This window comes from Castor canadensis, chromosome 14 (assembly GCF_047511655.1).
Source record: "Castor canadensis chromosome 14, mCasCan1.hap1v2, whole genome shotgun sequence".
Lineage (NCBI taxonomy): Eukaryota > Metazoa > Chordata > Mammalia > Rodentia > Castoridae > Castor > Castor canadensis.
The window spans coordinates 14,825,904-14,837,063 of NC_133399.1; the positions used below are offsets into that span (position 1 = coordinate 14,825,904).

An 11,160-nucleotide genomic window follows, 5' to 3' on the forward strand; every position below is an offset into this window, starting at 1 on the left:
GGGCTTCTCTGAGTTCCCCAGTGGTGACTGAAAGTGTTCCCCACTTCCTCCCACTTCATGTGCCCCAGGATGTTTTTACTGCCTAAGTGACAGAGAAAGACTGAATTCATGCTTCAGGACAAATGATGTGTAGTTTGCTATGTAAACACAAAAATTGCTATTTTAAACTAATTATAAATTCCATTCAGTGGGATCAACCTTAAGTCTCTCTCCATGGAGAAACAGGTGAGCTTAAGCCTGTATGACCATGACATAAATTTCATCCTGGGCTCCACAATCATTGTCCCTATACAGTAGAGATTTCCTTGGTGGCCCATGTAAAGTGTCATTGTCATACAGCACACAGTATCTCACAGTGGGACTTGTTTACTTGAACCAACCATGAAGACACCTCTGTCTACCAGAATTCAAGGTTCACACTTGAAGTGTCAAGGATTTCTCACATGTTTTCTAGGAACTTGCTTACTGGTGTTCATAACTTCTATGATCTGGGTAATGTTGCTGATTTAGGGTATAAACATAAAAGCAAGCCTAGGAGATCTAGGAAGGAAGATGTCAAAATGCTGCAGAAGTGTTCTCTTCAGCAGAACATATGCTAAAATTGGAATGATTCAGAGATGAGCATGGCCCCTGTGCAAGGAGGACATGTAATTTAGTGAAGCGTTCCATATGTGAGAAAAGTACTAAACAATGCAGGTATCTGCCTATAAACGTGTCTATTTCCAATACTGTGACAAAAGGAACACCAGATAACAGTCCTTGCACAGAATATCAATGAACAAGCTTAATGACAATCAGAAAAAAGCAATAGAAAAGTGTCTGTTCACATCAGTGTATCAGGGTGGTTAATAGAGTGGGGAGAAATTCAAGGGCATGGCAATCAAATGTTATACATGACAGGACTGGGTTGTTGACCACCCTCATTCTCACTCTAGAGATGACCTGCTTTCAGCCTATTGGAAGTGTATTACTTTTTTTTCTTTTGGTAGGACTAGTGCTTGAACTCAGCTTGTGCTTGTAAAACAGGTGCTCTACACTTTGAGCCACACCTCCAGTCCATTTTGCCCTGGTTATTTTGGGGGTGAGGGGGGTCTCTCAAATTGTTTGCCTGGGCTGCTTGAACTATGACACTCCTGATCTCAGCCTCCCAAGTAGCTAGGATTACAGGCTTGATCCATGGGTGCCTGGATGTGTAAACCTTTCTTAATAGACTTTACTGTCACTTTCACTGGAAAAATGATTGGATTGTCATTTAAATAAACCAGTCATACTTGTGTCTTTTAGACAACAGAGAACATGTTGATTATAGTTTGAATGATAGGTCTGCATGACATTGAGGCATAATCAATTTAATCTGCAAGCACGGTGTGATTATTTTGGATGTAAGGAAACCTTTCAGTTTTTAAATGTATACTGAACTTTAAAAAGCCACACAAACCTATAGGCATGCAAATAATGATATTTACAATGGGTAGCAGAGCACTGTACCAACCAAGATAAATTTTTTAAAATCTTTATAACTATTTCCTTAGAATATCAGCTAATATATAATCAACACAACTTCAATGAGTTATAAATACATAAATAATCAATACATAAATTATTATAGTTGCTAATTTTTTGGCAGTATTGATGTTTGAACTCAGGGTCATGCATTCTACTTCTTGAACCATGCCTCCAGTCCTGTACTTGCAAATTTTAAGTCAAAATTCAGAAATCCAATTTTCAGAGTGATGGATTTATTTATTTATATGTACTTTGTAGTGCTGGGGGTCAAATCCAGGGCCTTGTGCACACTGAGCTACATTGCCAGCTCATCTTGATGGAATCTTGTATAGTTAACAGTATTCAGACTTTAGTTCTAGATATAGTTAGATACCTTATAAGACAGAGAATAAATGGTTTTTCAGGCAAACATACACCTTTTTCAAATGTTGAGCTTGAGCTAAGTGGCAGTGGTTCATCTGTAATCCTAGCTCCTCAGGAGGAGAAGATCAGAGGGAATCATGGTTCGAAGCCAGCCCTGAGTAAATAGATCGCCAGAACCTATCTCGAAAATAACCAACACCTAAAAGGGTTGGTGAAGTGGTTCAAGTGGTAGAGTGCCTGCCTAGCAAGTGTGAGGCCCAGAGTTCAAACTCCAGTACCACAAAACAAACAAACAAACAAACAAACAAAACTGACCTTTGTTAGGACATAAGAAAACTTTTAATTTCAAAGCAAAAGTATTATATAGATTGAAATGCTGAAAATCACAAATCCTAGGAAAGGAATAGCTCTTCAAATCTGATTTTTTTCTCATTTTTTATTACGATAGATTAACAGTACAAGGAGGTTTCATTGTGACAATTCTATACGTGAGTACAGTGTACTTTGAACAAGTTCAAAATATTCCCATAACCCTCCTCTCTCCATCCCCTTTCCCAAATAGTATTTGGTGGGTTTCATTATTCCACCTCTACGTGAATGTATATATACACATGTACATATATATATGTGTGTGTGTGTGTGTGTGTTTATAAGTGCTTTGATCATTTTTATACCCCCATACAGTCTTTCTCCCTTCCCCACTCTCTTCCTCCTGATTCCCACTTCCCAGTGTCCCTTTTACACTCATGCTTCCTCCTCCCCATCATCATCATCATCAGTTTTGTGTCTAGATTCCGCACGAGAGAAAACATGACACTTGGCTCTTTGGGCTTGTCTTATCTCGCTCAACATAATGACCTCCAGGTCCATCCATTTTCCTGCTAATAGCATAATTTCATTCTTCTTTACGATTGAATAATACTCCATTGTGTATATGTACCACGTTTTCTTTATCCACTCATTGATTGCTGGGTCTGGAAGCTGATTCTAAAGCATGGCTATTGTGAAGACAGCTGCAATAAACATGAAAGCTGACTTATACTCTTATATGTTGATTTACTCTCCTTCAGATATATACCCAAATGGTATAGAGATCCAGTTGTAAATTTTTTTATGTGGTGTTAGGGTTTTAAGTCAGGGCCTATACCTTGAGCCACACTTCACCAGCCCTACTTTTTTGTGATTTTTTTTGAGATAGGGTCTTTTGAATTGTATGACAAGACTGGCTTTGAACCACGATCCCGATCTCTGCCTCTTGAGTAGCTAGGATTACAGGCATGAACCACTGGTGCCCAGCTGGTTGTAAATTTTTGATGAACTTCCATACTGATGTCCACTGTTGCTGCAATAATTTACATTCTCACCCACAGTGTTTGAGGGTTCTGTTTTTCCCTGCATCCTCACCAGCATTTGTTGATGTTTGTTTCTTAATGATAGCCATTCTGACTGGGGTGAGATGGAATCTCAGTGTGGTTTTGATTTGCATTTCTTTTATGGCTAAGGATGCTGAAAATTTATTCATGTGTTTATTAACCATTTGTACTTCTGAAAACTATCTAATTCATTTCCCCATTTATTAAATGGATTATTTGTTATTTTGGTGTTTAACTTTTTTTTTTAATCTGTATATTCTGGGTACTAATCCTATATTTGATGTGTAGCTGGTGCAGATTTTCTCCCATTCTGTGGGGTTTGTATGTTCTTCATGCAAAGTATATTATTATATAGGTATATTGTTTCAACAATAAATCATAAAATTAATTAACAATATGTAGAATTAACTGATAATTTAAGTAATTAACATTTTTTCCTAAAGTAGTACTTTGAGGGAATATAAAGCTTTTTTCTTTTTTTGGTGATACTGGGGTTTGAACTCAAGACTTCATGCTTGCTAGGCAGGCAGTCTACCACTTGAGCAACTCCATCAGTCCAGATTTCCATTTATTTATCAAAACATTTTATCAAGAAAATAATGCCAGATACTGGTGGCTTACATCTATAATCCTAGATATGATCAAGGTCCGAGGCCCTGGGCAAATAGTTTAGGAGACTCTATCTCAAAATTACCCAACACACACAAAAAGGGCTGGCGGGTATGGTTCAAGTGGTAGAGTGACTGCCTAGCAAGCTCCAGGCCCTGAGTTCAAACCTTAGCACTGCCAAAGAAAATGTTTATGAAGCTGGGTGTCAGTGACTCACACTTGTATCCTAGCTACTTGGGAAGCTGAGATCAGGAGGATTGAGGTTTGAGGAAAGCCTGGGCAAATAGTTCATGAGACCCCCATCTCTAAAATAAACAGAGTAAAATAGACTAAAGGTGTGCCTCATGTGGAAGAGTGCCTACTTTGCAAGCATGAAGCCGAGTTCAAACCCCAGTCCTACAAAAAAAGGAGATTAAAGGGGATATAGATCTATTTCAGCTATGTATGCATGCAATATTGTAAAATGCAGGGTAAAAATTTCCTAGTCAAGGACAAATGTGTGTTAACACAGTGTTTATCATGATAGACAGGGGGTGGTTAATCTTATTAATGACAAGGGGCTCAGCATGAGAAAACCTATCATAGGACTCATACTACCCACCAACAAAAAATACCTTGATTACTCCATTCTTGGAAAAAATGTGTTTTCTAAAATGTAATTTCTATTGAGTTTTAAAAGGCCTCTTCGGAACACAGAATAAAAAGGGACTTGCTTACCTAAGTACCAGGAAAGTAGTACACAGCATGCTGAATGGAGAAACTTACATGCATTTTAGGATCAGGAAGAACCCAAGGACACTCACTGCTGTTTCTGCTCTTTTCACACTGACCTGTAAGCTGTGCGTTGTTTTATAAGGCAAGAAGAAGAAAAAAATTGCATAAATATTGGAAAGAAGAGACAACATCACTACCTACAAATGATGACCCAAGATGGAATATATGAGTCAATGACAGAGAGAACGATGGTGCCAAAGAGTGTCAACTGGCAAGAATCACAGTGTTTCTCAGAGTTTTGCACCAGCAATCATCAAGCAAATGTATCGTTTAGGAGTCATGCATGGTAGTGCACATCTATAATCTCAGAACTTGGAAAGCAGAGACAGGAAGAACACGAGTTCTAGGCCAGTTTGGGCTACATAGTAAGACACATTCTGGATGTCAATGAAGTACTTACTTTTCCAGTAATATTTGAAAAATTATTTTCTTTAATTAAAACATTTATCTCCTAGAGATGCTAGATGATTGGTGGATGGTACTAGTCTGCCGTCTTCACTTTCATTACAGACTTTTTCCTTTCAATCTTGTGTTCCTTTGTTATTTGTTGTATTCTTTAGTCACATGCTGTGATGCTCTTTTTTCTTTTTTTTGTGATGCTGGGATTTGAATTCAGGGCCTACACCTTAGACACTCCACACTTCAGCCCTTTTGTGATGGGATTTTTTGAGACAGGGTCTCCAACTGTTTGGACTGGTTTAGAATCGCAATCCCATCTCCAAAATAACCAGAGCAATGGAGCATCTGTATTGCAAGTGAAAAGACCTGAATTCAAACCTCAGTACTCCCCCAAAAAGAAAAAACCTCAAAAACATAAACACAAGCCTTGTACAGGTCGCTAACACCTTATAATCCTAGTTACTCAGGAGGCAGCTATCAGGAGGATTTCAATTCCAAGCGATCCCTGAGCAAATAGTTCTCTAGACGTATATCAAAAATGGGAGAAGTGCCAAGTGCCTGTGGTCCATGGCTGTATTCCTTGCTATTCAGAAGGCAGAGATCAGGAGAATTATGGTTCTAAGCCAGCACAGGCAAATAGTTGCAAGACACTGTCTCAAAAAACACATCACAAAAATAGAGCTGGTGGGCTGCCTGAAGGTTCAAGCCCCATTACCACAAAAAAGTAGGTGGGGAAGAACAGGGGTGACAGAAGGGGAAGCATCAGCTCCTGGGGTTCTAAATGACTCCTTTGCTTGGATGTCCAAATCTTTCCCAAGTTTTGGGGAGGTCTGGTGCAGTGTCTCCAAGTGGTAGAGTGCCTGCCTAGCAATTTTGGGGCTCTGAGTTCAAACTCCACTACCAGCAACCAGTCAATACAAATCTGAAACAACAAAATCTGTAATCTCACAAAGATTAGGGGAAATGTCAGCTATTATTTCATTGGATAGGATTTCTGTTTCTTTATCTTATAACTCTTCTCTGTCATATATTATGATTGCATGCAACTGTGGTCTTTGAATGGTGTCAAAGATATCCAGTATGTTATGTTCATTGTTTCTTCCATTTTCTCTTTGTCACGGTCAGAATGTGATAGTTCATCAGACTTATCTTTTATCTTTGATATTCTATGCTCTTTTTTAAAAAATTATTGCAGTACTGGGGACTTGAACTCAGGGCCTACACCTTGAGCCACTGCACCAGCCCCTTGTTTGTGATGAGTTTTTTCAAGATAGGATCTGATGAACTATTTTCCCTGCCTGGTTTAGAACCAAAATCCTCCGATCTCTGCCTCCTCAATAGCTAGGATTACATGCCTGAGCCACTGGCACCTGGCTTCTTTGTTCTTCTTGATCTTGTCTATTGCTGTGGCTTTGCACTGCAGTTTTATTTGACTGACACAGTTTTTGTTTTCCAAGACTTCTCTTTGGTTCTTTCTCAAAATCTCTATTTCCTTCTAGAATTTCTGTTTCATGTACAACATGGTCTTCCGTTATTTCTTTGCATTCTCCTAGAGTTCATTAATCCTTAAAAAATATCTTTTGAATTCTTAATCTGGCACTTCATCCATTTCAATATGCTTAGAATTCATTCTTATAGAATTACGAATTTTAAAAGGTGCATATTTCTTGTATATGATTGCTGCATATACATTGCTATCTGTTGGGATAAATACCCCTTGTTCTCTTATGTGTATTGGAGGATTGGTTTGTTTTCTAGTGTTCTTTTAATTCCAGTTGGACTTTATTGTATAATCTCCCTGTGGCTTCTCAGCTGTGATTAGTGAATCGTGACAAAAGGCATTCTATGTGAATGCCTGGGAAACTCATGTTCTCCTATGTCTCCCAAGAGTGGAGTCCCTCTGGTAATTTAGGATAGTGTGATATAGAACAGAGAATATGTGATGAACATGATCTGAGGTAAGTCCTACAATGGGCATGGAAAACACTTTTAGGTGGTGTGTATTCCATGGACACTTTATTTCAATATTTTATTGAAAGTGATTCTGATATGTGCTGCTCCAGTTTTGCTGAAAGTTCTGATACAGCTAGGTGTTACATCCCCACTGGTTTTTATTGTTTTGTTGCTGGTTTGGGGCAGTACTGGGGGTTGAACTCAGGGCCTCCCACACCTTTGAGAAAAAATATGCATCTGGCATCTCTTCCCAATGCAGAGTCCAGTGATGCCTCCTAGGCAGCGCTCTTCCACTTGAGCCATGCCCCACTCCTTTTGCACTGGCTATTTTTGAGGTAGACTTTTGCTTTATCCCCAGGATGGCCTGCTGTGTGACCTTCATTTTTGTGATTCCCCATAAAGCTTGGATGACAAAGATCTTTCAGTCTCTGCCTCCCAAGTAGCTAGGATTTCCCTTAGTTTAAAGCATACAGCAGAGTACAAATGAGACTGGGTTGTGACCTCTTTGGGGTAAATTACTCTCAGCTGAGCTGGTTGAATATCTGTTAGGCAGAACACTGGCCTAATGGGCAAAGAGCCCTCTTTTTGATCCCCAGGACCAGAAAGGGGAAGAAGAATCACTGAAGAGTAAATAGACAAAAAACACAAAGTAGAATGCAAAGGAAAAATTTTTTAAAAATACAAATTATAAAAGGGGATAAAATGCAGAAGGGAAAATGACAGAGAGGAGGAAAAGATCAGTTATAGAAAAAAAATAATGAAATGAGATAAAAGGAAGGGGCAGCCTCTCTTGGGACCCCTCCCATCTCTGGTGGATCTACTCTCCCACTTTATACTTTCAATCTTGAAAACTATCCTGCTTTTCGAACAAACAAAAAAATAAAAGAAAAACTATGATAAATCACTAATAAAGATAAAAGAATAGATAGGGAAAAATAAACTAGCCAAAATTCCTCTGGGTGATAACATTTCACCCAGGTCTTGTAAGGTTGGAATCTGCAAGGGAGATTGTCAGTCTCTCATGCAAGTACTTCTAATTTGTCTCAGATTTCACCAAATGAGCTACAGCAGGCTGTAGACTGCAAGTCACCTTTTTCACTGAACATGTTAGTAAAATACTGATGTGACAGCTGAGGCATTTTCTCTCTGGAGTCTTTTAGGTTCCATATTCAGCTGTGGCATATGTCAGCTTGCAGGGCACACTTCTTGCCAACCAAGGTTTGACAGAAGGTGCACATTCCATGCAGGTGTAAATGTACCCTGAACATTTTCAGACTGTGTGCTCAGGAATATTACCAAAGCCCAAACCTCCATGCATTGCTGGAATTCACCAAGGGTACGGAGAACAAATGAAGCTCTCAATTCTGTATTGGATCTGAGGCTTGTTGGGAGTGAGTGATTATCTAGTCTCCTCCCAAGCAGATCTCCTGGTCCAACTCCTTTGAGAAAAAATCCACATCTGGCCTGGCATCACAAGGCAGAGGGCAGTGTTGCTGATTGGCTGTACTGCACTCCATTTCTCTCACAGCCCATGAAGCATAAAACTGTATGGGAGTCTGTTTCAGAGACACTCCCCAATAGCCACAAATGGTTCACATGGCCATGCATCTCAGTAAGTGCAGAAAGGTTGCTTGTACATAGGGACCCTGCAGTGTGATTCTGCTGGGGCTGGTGATCCCAAGGGCAGTTCATTCCCTAACAATAGGACCTTTCTCCAGATGGCTCTTGACTATAGCAACCAAGGTTTGCTCTGACCTTCAATAAATTTGTTCTCCAGAGCTACCTCATTGTACAGACTTCAGATCACCTGTTCATTCACTCTTTTCCTTCAATGTGCAGTCTTCTTTACTATGCTGTGATTCTTTCTCTGTCAACTTTAACTCCTCCAAGGGGAGAATTCCCTTCGACCCACCATAGTGCTAGGTGCCAGTAACCTGGGCATTCATTAGTTTGCTTTGTTCTTCTCCTTAGCCTCTTTAATCAAGCAACTTTCCTTTTCTATGCTATTGATTTTTTCCAGAAGCCAACTGCAGGCAATCATATCTAGGAGCAGTTAGTTACACACCATTCCTTGAAAGAGCCAAAATAATCCTGAGAGTTTCTATTTTGACAATCTTGAAGCCTGACCATTAACATTCATACATTTAAAGATGCCCATCCATTTTTATGGTGTTTTCTTTTTCTTTATAAGGAAACATGCTCACCTTACATGCACAAGATGTTTGTGACTTCTGAAAGTGTTCATGTTGTATCTACCCCATTCAATGTGTACTTTATTCTCATGGACAAGAAGGAATTACAATGTGTGTTGTAACTAGATGCCAGTTTGTCCTCGTCTTGTATATTAAAGAGATTGTGATTTCTGCCACTACTGTACAAAGCCTGTCAATTTTCAGTTTACCTACATGTAGGACCCTTAAACACTGTCCTCCTTCCTCATGATCTGGTTAGTATTCCCTCAGTTACTGGAGTCTTGAATAGTGAAGAGTGGTGGCTCTGCATTCCTGTGAGAAAATACCTAAGAAAAAAACAAGTTAAAGGAAGAAAATTTTATTTGGGGCTCATGTTTCAGTCCTTCTACAGCAGAGATTTCCTTGATGGCCCATGTGCACAATATATCTGAATGGGACTTTTCCTCTTAATTTACCAAGGACACATCTCTGTCTGTCTACAATTGTCCATGATTCACACTTGATACCTCAAAGTTTACTCAACTATTTGCCTAGCAATCTGTCTATTGCGCTTTCTCATTTCTATTGCATAGGAGTGGGCAGTGCTAATACTTAGGGTGTTTTTTGCTCTGCTGCAGTAATCTGAAGAAATCTTTGGTAGATTGATAAATCTGAGATATACCTACCTCATGCTGCCAGGTAGAGGTGCAGCACAAAACCTTCAATTTCTCATTGTATAATGGGTTTGTGTTGTTGGAAATATTAGATGACACTGGGTTTGTGCAGACCGAGAAGAATTAAATGTTTGTTTCTGACTAAATATACTGTAGCAGCAGAAATAGTTAAATTTGGTTTTCTCTGTGTTATCTCAAACATGCATCCTTCTATCCAAAATAAATCCCTATATTGAGTACCCTTGCAGACAACTTTAAAATCTGATTTACAAACGTTTTTCTCAATTGGAAAGAATTAAAAAAAATAAACATGAATATGTGTTGATGGAATGTTTCTCTAACAGAATTTGGTAACCCCATTTAGTGATTCCTAGTTATTATATTTTTTCTGGGTAGAATTTGCTCAGCAAAGTCTTCTTCATGGTGGTCTTCAGTTCCTTGTTCTCAGACTGAAGATGATGGGACCAAGAAAGGGTGTGAGGACTGTGTAGGTGATGCCCATCAAAGTGTCTCCTTCCAGGGACTGGGGCCCCTTGGTTTTGAGGTAGATGACAGAAGCAAAGCCATAGTGCATGATCACCATGGTGAGGTGGGATTCACAGGTGAAGAAGGCTTTGTGCCACCCTTCAGCTGATGGGATCTTCCAGAGGGTAGTCACAATGAAGGCATAGGAGAGGAGGATGAGGAGGAGGCAGCCTAGCATGGCTGAGATACACACCAAGCCAAAAGTTAATGAGACACCATCACAACAATAAGCTAGGTCTTGTGATCAATGCCCGTCACCCCTGGTATGCATTGGAATAGGTAGAAGGATTACATCCAAAGCTGGCTCAGGCAAAGAGCAAGACACTGTATTAAAAATAACCTAAAGCAATAGGACTGGAGGTGTGGTTCAAGTGGTAAAGCACTTGCCCAGCAAGTACAGTTCATTGAGTTCAAATTCGAGTACTGTCAAAAGTAAAATAAAATGAACAAAATTAGACAGTGTAAAGTTCAAAACAGTACACCATTGTTCTGCTTTCTATTTCTGTTTGTAAGTCCTACAACATGTGGACTTTTTGGTTTTGATGGTACTGGGGTTTGAACTCAGGATCTAATGCTTCCTAGACAGATATACCACCTGAGCCATTCCACCAGCCACCTGTTTTGTGTTGGGTATTTTCCAGATAGAGTCTCGAGATGTATTTTCCTGAAGTGTCTTCAAACCTTAATCCTCCAGATCTCTGCCTCCTCAGTAGTTAGGATTTCAGGCATGAGCAACATGCTGTCTCTTGTGTCTCATTTATTTTGTTACGTCAGGTTTCAAGATTCATCTACATAGTAACATGTTCTTTTATA

General features: G+C 39.5%; 1 non-coding gene across 1 annotated transcript; it reads left to right on the forward strand.

Moving 5' to 3' along the window:
- Window positions 1–573: 573 nt before the first annotated feature.
- LOC141417010 (U6 spliceosomal RNA) lies at window positions 574–675 on the forward strand. Its single transcript, XR_012441644.1, has one exon. It is a non-coding gene; the product is annotated as a U6 spliceosomal RNA (small nuclear RNA).
- Window positions 676–11,160: the final 10,485 nt, after the last annotated feature.